The sequence below is a fragment of the Sapajus apella genome, unplaced genomic scaffold (genome assembly GCF_009761245.1).
Source record: "Sapajus apella isolate SASKATOON/1434 unplaced genomic scaffold, GSC_monkey_1.0 scaffold19, whole genome shotgun sequence".
In the NCBI taxonomy this organism is placed as follows: domain Eukaryota; kingdom Metazoa; phylum Chordata; class Mammalia; order Primates; family Cebidae; genus Sapajus; species Sapajus apella.
In genome coordinates this window covers 23,427,062-23,440,056 of record NW_022436959.1, presented here as the reverse complement: position 1 = coordinate 23,440,056, position 12,995 = coordinate 23,427,062, and the positions used below count along the sequence as shown (strand labels likewise).

The 12,995-nt window shown below is 37.2% G+C and overlaps 1 pseudogene; it reads left to right on the top strand.

The window, feature by feature from the left end:
* Window positions 1-8,206: 8,206 nt before the first annotated feature.
* LOC116557569 lies at window positions 8,207-11,527 on the top strand (annotated as a pseudogene).
* The last annotated feature ends 1,468 nt before the right edge of the window (window positions 11,528-12,995 follow it).

The following is a 12,995-nucleotide window of genomic DNA, read 5'->3' as shown; positions in this document are numbered from 1 at the left end:
AAGCTGGGTTGTTCACAATTATCAACCATAACAATATACATTTATATATTTCCCTTTTTGACCTATTTCTTTATGAATACAAATACCCACATGACTGTTGTTAATATACCTGAGTGCCTATGCACAGAAATAAATGTTATTATTATTGCCTATTTTATTGTGTAAAGTGGCCTATGAAGTGTTCTGTCATGTTTTTCTATATTTCTCTAATAAATCTTCTTTTAAAAATGTAAATAAACATTCTTAAAATAATTTTTAACATTATTTTTCCAAGAACAATCTTTCAGGGATTTTGATCTTTTGGCATATCAATATCCTGGATTATGGTATTTGAGATGTGTCTTTCTAGATCATGATGGGCTTTATATTTTCAATATTGCTAGGAGTGCTAGAAGATAGGAATCAGCTATCGGTGATGTTTTATGAACATGGTGACCTGGAGAATTCATATCAGCACATAGACATGCATGTTAGGTAACAGTTCTAAAAATCCTTCCAGATGTATTCATGTATTTGAGAGCACATGTTTCTTCTTCATGATTTCCTTTTCTTTTAGGACTTAAAAGCTGACTTTGAAATTTAGAATCAACATATAGATTGCCCACAATGTTAACTCTCTTTCTATCATAGCTATCTGAAGTAAAAATAATCTTTGCATTTTCAGACATTGAAAGACATGTTTTGGAATATAGAATCAGGGATCCAGCATGATTGTTAAGTAATATCTTTGGGGGCAATATGTTGTGCTTTGACTGCTTAAAGGAAAAAGGAGAACATTAATTGGTAAACATTATTTGTAAAAACAATACCAATCTAAAACTAATTTTACTTCTTATTCAGAAAACTATTTTCAATTTTTCATCAATTTCCTAAACTTTTCTAATTTTACTATGCCTGAATTATTTTTACAATTCTGTCTCAGGAGTGTGACTTGAAACTATAGGTTTAATGGTTCAAAAATTTTGAATGTTACATGAAATCATTTTGAAAAAAAATGAAATTAAATATTTTATAACACACACTAAAAGCAATGCAAATGAAATTTTACCAAAGCGGAAAAAACTCCACATCAAACTACAAAACACAGATAAGACAAGCCCATAGTTTTATTCACTCCTAGTGAACAGAAAAGTGTATGTATTTACCAACGGGAGTCAACACATCATTACAGAAAAGGCTTTCCTAATAAAGTCCAAAATGTAAAAATGCAAGCAGCAAGATCTGTATTAAACATGTTTTGTTCCTTTTCCACAATAGAACTCCCCTTTCCTTCTTTATTATCTGTTAATGAAAACTTGTTTAAAACTCTCCATAGGTCATTTTTAGATATAAATATTAGAATTAAATATTTACCATATTTTCTTGCCAAAATTGAAATCAGTTGTCTTGATTATTTCTCATTTTGTATGAGACAAATACCTGTTAAAGCCATCAACCAGTTACTGGGGATACTTTTACTATTTTAGTTTACTTAATGAGCACTACATCACATTTTAGGTAAGAATTGTTTGAAGTTGAAGCTGAAGCACATAGAGCATTTATGTTGGTAGTTATTATATTTGGAGTATAAATATACTCATAAAATTATAACAGTTATTTAAAATTACATTTTACATATATTTTAAAATGTAAATTTTAATATATTTAAATTATTGAAAATTATATTTTTAATGTACTTTATAAAAATATTATTATTCTTTAAAACTTCTACTTTTTCTTTCTAATGATACATATTTAATTTTGCAAAAGTATTGCCAAACAATGCCAGGGAGGTAGAAATTTATGCCAGTCCTAACTACCTTTTAATAATTAGAATTCAAGAATTCTTAAAATCTTTTTTTCTGAAATTAATCAGCAGCTCTACCACTGCCTGGCAATTGATTATAATGTGAACAAGGGCAGAAGCAAAGATGAATTACCATGCAGTGGTATTCATAACGTAAGGATAACTGCAATTAGAAACCTCTGAAAAATGCATCAGTCAGAGATGGTTCTCTTCTCTTTTCATTGACCAACCATGAAATTTTCCTCCCAAACCCATGCAATATTTGCCTCTAAAAGTGACTTAAGTGAGATGAAGCATTGGTTGAGTTTAATGCATGTGCTTCAGAATCCAAAACTTGCTTCATTTTATTGCTGAATTCTGTAGTTCTATGGAAATGTTGGTTCTTTTTTCAATGGCAATAATAAAACTCATAACCAACCTTGGAGACATATTTAAGAGAAGATATTTCTCATATAATTTTTACAAACATTTGCTCATAAAAGTTCTTTCTCACTACATGCCAGATTGTGAATTCTGATAAGTATTCCCTCAATCAATGCCCAATAATTCACTCTAGTGAGCAATTACACTGTTTAAGGGAAATTTACTAGGGAAACTATAAATGGTGGCACAGGAACTCTAATTTACTAAGAAGAAAAAAATACATAACACTCCCTCACAGTTCTTTATTTATTACTTTCAGTCTTTACTGAAAGGAATTTGCTCGTATTAACTGAGGTCTAACTTTAGCATTCTCCACTTTAAATATAGAAAAACACATATGAAATTAAATATAATTGTATTTGAGAAATGTAATTTAAGTAGGACTACAATTTTTTAATGCTAAATGTAAAATCTGAGAAAATATTGTAATCAGAAATACAGAGAGAATAATCTTGGATCAAAATTATTTAGTATTTTAATGAAATGCTTAACAAAAGATATGCTCACATGTACATTTTTAAATTTGAAAGAGTAGCACTAACAAAAATGGAAAATTTATGTCTCAAAAAATTACAGAAATGATAAGGCAAGCTAAACTTTCTGTAGAAATAAACATATTTCTGTTCACCTAGTCTCTCCGTTTTCTAAATTGTGGAAATACAAAAATTTCCATATACTTCCATACATGGAGAATATGTCACAGTTTGATCAATGAACTGGTCTGGGTCATGGATTGACAACAAGAATGGACAGAGGTCCTGAGTTTAGCTAATATCAAGGGATTGGACATATATATTGACATAGCTAGGCAAGAACTAGTCAGCCAAAATAAGATAAAATCATGATTCAGTAAGTCCATGTTAAACTCATGGTAGACAGGATTCAGAGGTCAAAATGATCAAAGAATAAACACATGACCTCTCATTTTACTTTCTTCCTACAGTGGGCATCCCTGTGCCTACAAGTACTCATCATGACCAGAAATTGGTAAGAAACCTGCAGCTCAACCTGGTCCCTCACTGAGGCAGGATAATGATACTTAATGAACATTATATATTGAACACCATGTTCATGACACTCTGTGAGGTAGTATGTATATAAGGAGGGCGAAACATACATGATTCCTTCCCTCATGAGCTTATAATTTAGAGGCAAACACAATAATCAAAGATACAAATATACATATAAAGGCCTGTATAGTGTAATAAGGAAAAACGTAGAGTGCGCCTTACCTTGAGTTCTCTAGAAAGAGCCTGAGATCAGGAGTCTTGTGTGAGTAAGTAATTGAGGAATTGTTCTCAGGAAATCAGGAGAAGCAGGGAAGAAAGCAAATCAAGACTGTGGTCTCAGCTGGAAACTGACTTGAACTTGACTCCATGGGGAGCTCTGGAGGACATGGATTATACCACTGAATTGTCCCACATGGAGGCCAGGAGATTTGCTTTTCGTAATCCTAGTCATAAAGTCATTGGGTGAGGGCCACAGGATACAGTGGGGTGACAGGAGGAAGCAACTGTTGTAGACTGCTATCCAAGTTAATATCTGAAGATTTTATAGCATTTACCCTGGAAAAGAAAAGGAGCAAGAACATTCAAGGTAGCAAAGAGGTCTCTGATCACCAAAGATCATAAGAAGATGATGCCAGCCAGAGTAGTACAGAGAGGCCGAGGAGTGGTAGATTGTGCAGAATCACAGAGGCCAGGTCAAAAATTTTGGTTTTAATCCTAAAAAGATTTGGGTAGCTTTCAAGGGTTAACAGTAGAGGAGCGACTTAAACATATATGCATTTCAAAAAGATTATTAGACAAGAAGAATCAGAGTGAGTTAAGAGTAGATCTTGGAATATCCTGTGCTGATAATTGTAGAAAAAGAGAAAGAAATAATGGTAGCTTTAACTAGAATAGTGATTGCACACATGAGTATAAATGGGTACAAGAGATAAACACCATGTTAAACTGATGGAATATGGTAGTGAATGAAAATCATGGAACATGCGAGGAGGTATAACCATACCACATCAGTCTATTATCTTGTGGTTGTTTTTTTAGCTATGCTGTGCTACCCAGGAACTGGCACAGATAAAGAAGTCACTTGATTATTTGCCTGAATACAATGAAAGGGCAAGAGAGTTTATGTCACTGGAGGAGAGTTACTCAAAGTATGGACCACAGAATTCAAACTGGATCAAAAAGAAATGAAGAAAAGATGAGGTTACTAGTAAGAAGAGATAGAGGCACCAACAGGCAGGCTGGAGCTACTGACTGAGGGGCACAGAGATTTGTTCCAACTGCTATATAGTGCTAGTCCAATCAGTCCAACCGTGAAAATGTCCAAATTAAATAAATGTACTTGTAGTAAGTTTGGGGAAGCATGCATAGAGGAATTTTTGCAAAGGATAAAAAATTCTGGCTATACACTACCAAATCAACCATGATTCAATCATGCAACACAAGTGTACTCAAAGCAAATTCATCACTAAGAAGACAGACTAGGCAGCAGTGTGTACTTGTCAGGTACTATTTAGGCAAATATATGGATTGTGGTACTTACTAGGACTGGAGAGCGAATTTTTCATCTCAACCCTAAAACAGATGCAAAGAAATTCAAAACACCAGTAGAGACCCACAAGAAGTCAAAAATCATCTTAGGACATACTGAGACATGAATCCTGAGGTCACAGTTATTTTGCTGTTTGACTTGCTTGAAAATTGCTTCACTTCTTCATTTTGCAATCTTTATGCACAACATTTGTGAGTTTTGTGTACATTTTGGAGTCACTGAATTCCACTAATGTCAAGCAAATGGAAACGTGAGTGGAATCAGGAAATAAAATCTGCAACATGTTCTCCTGGAATGGGTTGGAACTGCCTGACGGGCTGCCCCAATTGGCAATGTGGATCTTGGATCCATGAAAAACACAGCTGTGTAGACCAGGGTGTTGATCAAAGGTTGGAAAACCTATTTTTATTTTAATGTTGTGAAAAACCCTCCGGTCCAAGAGCCCACGTAGATTTTTGACATAAAGACTGCACAGAGAGAAGTCAAAGACCTTCAGTTCAGAAGTCCCGTGGAAGGATCACATATTAGTGAAAAGATGGAAATGAAAGTGCTTAGATTTTTTTCTGTAAATCACATAAAATTTCAACAAGAATTTTGGAAGTCTAAAAATACCTTCAACACAGGCAGAATGGATTTTAACATGCTCCACACTAAACTTTCGGTTCTGAAAATAAATAGCATGCTGTTTACAGCAACACTGGGTTGTTGTTCTATATTTCTTAAAGGTGATTATAAACGTGTCAAGATTATATTTGGGGTTCCAGACGTAGAGCTATTCCCATTATCGGAAATGTTTTTTTGCTGAGCTTGGACTGCATCTGCATTAATTCTAGTTATGAACAGGCAAAGTAGAAAAATATGGTAAGGCTATGATCAATCATACTGAAATAGTATTTTTTTTAAAGTGGCAGTGCTCCATTAACTCATTCCATCCCCTTTTTTCCCTAACATAACATCACATTTTCCCTACCTCTCGCTGCCCCAAGTAGTCCAATTTTTGCCTCAAAATATCTCTTTCTGAAGCCAAGAAAATCTACAAAACTGTCTCTGATGACTAGAGACCTATTTATGTTCTCAACAATGTCTATCCTCTCATAATCTCCTGCAATTGAATAAATCACCATTGCTTGATACTCTTTCAATTATGAATTGAAATTGTTAAGTTTTGTCTTCAAGTATGATACCAGATGTGCCAGGGTCAATACTGAAAGGAGGCACCTTCAGTGACTGAATAAAACAGAACTTTCCATTGCCTAGAGATTCCACAGACTTCAGAGGGGAACAGCCCGCAGTTTACAGAGTTAACCTAAGTAGCTTTCTGTGTCCTTTATTTTTATAGGTTCCTCAGTTTTTTACAATTTCTTGGCAGTGTTTTGGATTCCTATTGAATGCCAGTTCTTAAAAATATCTGTTAAGAACTAAGGCAGTGCAGGATGATCAATGAATTATTTAAAATAGTTTCTAAAAGTATCTTTTGTTTCTGTAATCAATGTAATATATTTAGGGAAGTCATTACAGCATGTCGAGGACCTGTGTGACCCTAATGAGGTGGTCCTTTAATGCTTTAATTCATGACAGACGCATGTTTTACTAATGTTAGTATATACCATGTCTTTAAACTGATGAGTGTATTATGAAAGTGATTCGCTTTTAATTTGAATAAACTACTACCAGGGCAATGTATAGTTAAAGGAGTTTTATACAGAGTTAAATATTTAGCTCGAGGATTTAAAGCTGTGTGGTAATGGGCTTCTCATGTTCTTAACAGAAGGTTAGTTCAAGCTTTTAAATGCTATCACAGGTTGGCAGCCAGACTCTGGTTGGCCTTTATTCTTTCAATTTGTTATAGGCTACCTGCTAACAGCTTCAATACCTTGGTTTGCCAGCTGCTCTTGTGTATTCTGGGTAGCCTCATGCAATGCAGCTCTTACGTACAATTACACAACCATTCCCAACCACTTAAATCTAACATCACCCAGAGCAACAAAGGCAAAAAGGTTCAAACCTATCCCATCCTATGAGTGTAAAATGTGTAAAATGATTTTTACAAAGGTTTTATGTCAAATGTATTTGATGAATGTGAGGGACATAAACTTCTACCTTTCCTAAAATCAGAATTGTCTGCCTCTCTCTCGCTATGTAAATACAAATATTCTGCTAAAAACTGGGGTAGCTGTTGGTTTCTGTTGCTCTCTGTTACTCATGTTTTCCAGGCCTGGGAACAGATGGTACACCACCTGACTCAGAAGAGTCTAATGTAAGATTCATTGTGCTTCACAGGAAATCAAAGATCAAGCAACAATACAGAAGGTGACGCAGCACCTCCGCAACCAGTAACACAGTATGATACACTCAAGCAGCAAAGGGAGGGGGAGGGGAAAAAAAAATAAAAAAAAAAAAAAAAAAGAAAGAAAGAAAGAGAAGAAAAAGAAAAAGAAAGAGCAAAATAGGTCCACCTGCTTGAAAAACAAAACCTTTAGCCCTTGAAGGCTATTATTTGAAAATACAATCAATCTTCATCCCAAACCTTTGTCTAAGACAGTAATAATTAACTTTCTCTCCAAAGGACTTGATTTTTGTCAGCACTAAAAGATTTTTCTGATGTACTTCAATAAAAATTCAAATCACTTGTAATGCACACAAGTGGAGGATGACAGTGATAAGTGTATGAAATTTGTAATTTTAACAAAGCTGTGGAGAAGGGGCCAAGGACAGAAAATCTTAGATTATATGGGGTAAGGTATCTTCACAGCTATTTTAAAAAGAGTACCAAGTGCAATGTGTAAGCATTTCAAACACCCTTCTTCACTTAACCTAGAACAAGAGATGGCAAACTATGGCCTATGGACCAAATGTGGCCAACTCCATGTTTTCATAAATAAAGTTTTATGGGAACACAGTCATGTTCTTCAACTTGTGCATTGTATATGGCTGTTTTTGCACTACATTAGCAGAGATGAGTCATCACAAGAGATCATATGGCCAACAAAGTCTGAAATACTTATCATCCGATCTTGTACAGAGAAAGCTTATGGAACCCTGGGTTATAATATATCCCCCTCTAACAATTCACATACGAACTTTCACTTAATCTGAGAAGCCAGTGAGAACCCCTATAATGACACTAACATATTTGACTCACATTTTTTACCTTTTAGAAAGAAAACAGTTTCTAGCTTCCCCACCCAGCATCACTCACCATCACCAAGTTCACCATAGTATTAGCAGAAAATATATTAAAATGGTTTCTTGGGAAATGAAGGCTGAGGGAAGAGAGGGCACCCCTGGGCATCAGGGTGCATTGTGGGAAGGAAGCGGCAGCGTCTCGGGCGGGCGGGAGGTGCCTCAGCGAAGGCAGCTGTATTAAATCTTCCGCAGCTCACAGCACTGTGGAGCCGCGTCTCCAGCCCAGCCTGGGACGGGACCGCGGCACCCCACCTGGGCCTCGAGGCTTTCCGCCCTCCACCCCGCCCCTATTCGGGCCAGCCCTCCCTGGCTGCCCTCCTCAGCCCCAAAAGGTGGGCGGACTGCCCTGAGGAGGCGGGAGGGCTGGTGGGCTACTATGCCCAACTTTTGCGCTGTCCCCAACGGCAAGCGGAAGAGCTCGCAGTCCGACCTGGCCTTCTTCCGGTTCCCGCGGGACCCAGCGATGCCAGAAGTGGGTGGAGAATTGTAGGAGAGCAGACTTAGAAGATAAAACACCTGATCAGCTAAATAAACATTATCGATTATGTGCCAAACAACATTTTGAGACCTCTGTGGTCTGTAGAACTATACATTTTGCAGAGCCATCAGAAAATGAATAATGATTGGGTTATTTTATTTCTCAAAATTAATTGAAGCAGATATTTGTGAAGTCATTGGGAGAGGCCATCCAGGACAGTTTTTCAAGATAATGCAATACCAACAATATTTGATCTTACCAGTCATTTGAACAATCCACATAGTAGACCCAGAATACGAATAAAAGAACTGAGTGAAGACGAAATCAGAACATTGAAACAGAAAAAAAATGATGGAACTTCTGAACAGGAACAAAAACATAAAGAAACCAACAATAGCAATGCTCAGAACCCTAGTGATGAAGGGGGTGAAGGGCAAGTTGAGGACATTTTACCTCTAACCCTTGAAGAGAAGGAAAACAAAGAACACCTAAAATCTCTGTTTGAAATCTTGATTCTTATGGGAAGCAAAACATATCTATGGGTGGACATGAGGCTGATGAAATCCCAGAAGATCTGTTTACTCCAGATAACTTTCAAGCACTGCTGGAGTGCCGGATAAAATCTGGTGAAGAGGTCCTGAGAAAGCGCTCTGAGACAACAGCAGTTAACACGTTGTTTTGTTCAAAAACACAGCAGAGGCAGATGCTAGAGATCTATGAGCGCTGTATTCGAGAAGAAACTCAGGGAAGTGAGAGACTCACCCTTCTTCTCCATGTCACTGATGATATAGTGGACATAGCAGCAGAAGAGCACCTACCGTTGGTGAGGTTTGTTGATGAATCCCATAACCTAAGAGAGGAATTTGTGGGCTTCTGCCTTGTGAAGCTGATGCGGGAAGTTTGGCTTTAAAATTTCACACTACAATAACAGAGAAGTGGGGATTAAATATGGAGTATTGTGGCCAGGCTTACATTGTGTCTAGTGGATTTTCTTCCAAAATGAAAGTTGTTGCTTCTAGACTTTTAGAGAAACATCCCTGAGCTATCTACACACGATGCTCTTCCTGTGCCTTAAGTATGCGGTTGGCAAAATTAGTACCTGTTATGGGAGAATCTTTTGCATTAGGAACAACTGAGGAAGTTTGTTCTTTTTTCCATCGATCACCACAACTGCTTTTAGAACTTGACAATGTAATTTCTGTTCTTTTTCAGAACAGTAAAGAAATGGGTAAAGAACTGAAGGAAATCTGCCATTCTCAGTGGACAGGCAGGCATGATGCTTTTGAAATTTTAGTAGAAATCCTGCAAGCACTTGTTTTGTTTAGATGGTGTAAATAGTGACACATATATTAGCTGGAATAACTGTGCAGCTGGCCAAGCATTTGTACTCTGCAGTGGGGTAACAGATTTTGATTTCATTGTTACTGACGTTGTTCTTAAAAATATCCTATCTTTTACAAGAGCCTTTGGGGAAAATGTCCAGGGGCAAACCTCTCATGTCTTCTTTGCAGCCAGTAGCTTGACAGCAGTACTGCATTCACTCAACGAAGTGATGGAAAATACTGAAGTTTATCAGAATTTTGGTTTAAGAGAGCCACCAATATGGCAACCAAATTTGATATTCAAATGAAACTCCCTGGGAAATTCCCCAGAGCCTGTCAGGGTAACTTGGCAGGAATCTCAGGTAACCTCTGAGAGTATAAAGAAACCCTAAGTATACCAACAGTGGAACACAATATTCAGGAACTTAAAGATACATTCTCAGAACAGCACCTCAGAGCTCTTAAATGCTTATCTCTGGTACCTCAGTCATGGGACAGCTCAAATTCAATACATCAGAGGAACACCATGCTGAAATGTTCAGAAGTGACTTACCCAATCCTGACACGCTATTAGCTGAACTTCATTGTTGGAGCATCAAATGGAAACCGGGGGAAAGATATAGAGTTTCCAACCACCATCTATGAAGCCCTCCACCTGCCTGACAGCAAGTTTTTTCCTAATGTATACATTGCTAAAGGTCCTGTGTATTCTTCCGGTGATGAGGGTTGAGAATAAGTGGTATAAAAATTGACAAAAGCATCTTAAAGTATATTTGAGGAACACTTTGACAGACCAAAGGTTGAGTAACTTGGCTTTGCTTAACATAAATTTTGATATAAAACATGACCTGGATTTAATGGTGGACACATATATTAAACTCTACACAAGTAAGTCAGACCTTCCCACAGATAATTCAGAAGCCATGGAATATAACTAAGAGACTTTTAAAAATAGATTTTCTTATATTTGATATTGGAAGAAAAGCTGTAAGGTATATGTAGGCCACTTAATCACTAAATATCTTTGACTACAGGACTGCATTGAATCCATTAGCCAATGATAATATACCTGTTCAAATGGCCCCTCTTTGAACTCTCCTATTTTGAAGACCTATCTGTTCTTCCAGAAGAGAACATTGAAAGTGCCATGGTTCCTTCTGTGTGATCCCTGCTGTTGGCACTCTGGAATTGTTTTAGTTAAGTCATTTTAGACATAGCATTTATTGACACTGTGGATCTCTACTCATTGGGTGTTATGAATTCTTTGAAGAAATATATTTTGAAGAGGTGTGGGAAGAAGGAATACATTTCATAAAATGTTATAGTGAAGCCCACAACTGACCTTTGACTAATAGGGGTTTTAAATATGTTAAGAATCCATACTGGACTGCTATAAGAAATTACCAGAGAAAAGCGTGTGGGCTTGCCAAAGAAGGGTTTCAGTGTAGATTTTGTCTTTCTCAAATGAACTAAAACGAACAAATGACAGTTCAAGTTTGAATGGAGGAGCCTGCCATTTTTCCACATCTAGCTGTTGCTGTTCATATTCCTTTGTGGAGCCTACATCTTCCTATACTTTTTAGCAGGAATATGTTGAACACTTCTGTTTTATGGTTAAGACAGAATCAGAGGCCATGGATACTGACAACTGATTTGTCTGGTTTTTTTCTGTCTTTTCCATGACTCTTAGCTACTGATTCATCTTGATTTATAAGCAAAATGTGGAAAACCTACAAAAATAAGTGTTGTGGTTTATCTAAAAAAACATGGAAAATATCGCTGTTATTTTTTGTGAAGAAAATTAATTTGTATAGTTTATTTCAATCTATATAAAATGTGAATTTTGTTTAAATAAATAAAATGGTTTCTTAATGTTAAGAGGCCAGCTTCTGACTTTCTTATTAAAAAAAAAAAAAAAATACTACATATATAATGCCTGCGGGCAAGTATATGCTAATTTGTACCTTCCCTACCCTTCTGCTGCTAAATCTTTTTGAATCATTTCTTTCTGTCTGTCTGTCTGTCTGTCACAACAAAAAGAAGTTTCAAGCCCTAGACAGATACCACGTGAGGATGTATTCCTAATCTTGTTATCTCTGTAACTGGTTGTAACACAGACTCACCCCCAGAGACAAAGTGGCATTAAAGTACAGTCAAGACATTTACAAATAAATTACTGCCTGAAAAAATCATAATAAGTGAAACAGCATTTCATCCACAAAGAGCACACTTGAAAATCCGTTATCAAAGTCAATTTGCTATTTCCACCCTACATTAGCCTAATATAATGCACACGAGGCACAGTCAGTGGTGTTCCAGCACAGGCTCTCCACAAAATAAGGCTTTAAGGATTTGAAACTATCTGAGAAACTGCATTACTGGTCAAGATAATGGCATTTTTATAACAAATGAAAAATAGCAGCTGAAATGCACAAGGGCATGAGGCTGGGCATGAACAATCTGGTTTAAATAGAATCCCACCATCTGCCACTTCAGGCATCATTCTGAAGCAGGTCAGTGCTGCACCTATTTTAGGTTTTAAATCAGTATCAGCTACAGGAACAGCCATGAGACAGTGATAACTTTTCTAACTGTCCTTTTCTGTTATTGCATTGATAATAAAAATACCATCTTCCAGGCCAAAAACCAATCTTCGCCCCAACCCAAAAGGCACTTTACTCCCAAAAGAACAAGATCAGTGTAGACAGATGGGTGACTAGTTGGAAACACTGAGGACACCTTCATTCTACGTAAAACCCTTTATACAGTTGTGGCTGGCAAGATGACCAAACAGGAACAGCTCCAGTCTGCAGCTCTCAGCGAGATCAACGCAGAAGGGAGGTGATTTTTGCATTTCCAACTTAGGTACTCAGCTCATCTTATTGGGACTGGTTAGACAGTGGGTGCAACCTACAGAGGACAAGCCAAAGCTGGGTGGTGCATCATCTCACCCTAGCTAAGGAAAGCCCTGAGGGACTCTGCCATGAGGGACGGTGCGTTCCAGCCTAGATACTATGCTTTTCCCACAGTCTTCACAACCTACAGACCAGGAGATTCCCTCCAGTGCCTACACCACCAGGGCCCTCGGTTTCAAGCAAAAAAACTGGGTGGCTGTTAGGGCAGACACCAAGCTAGCTAGAGGAGTTTTTGTTTTTTTGGTTTTTTTTTCATACCCCTATTGCACTGAAACACCAGTGAGATGGAAGAGTGAGAATCGTTTACTCCCCTGGAAAGAGAACTG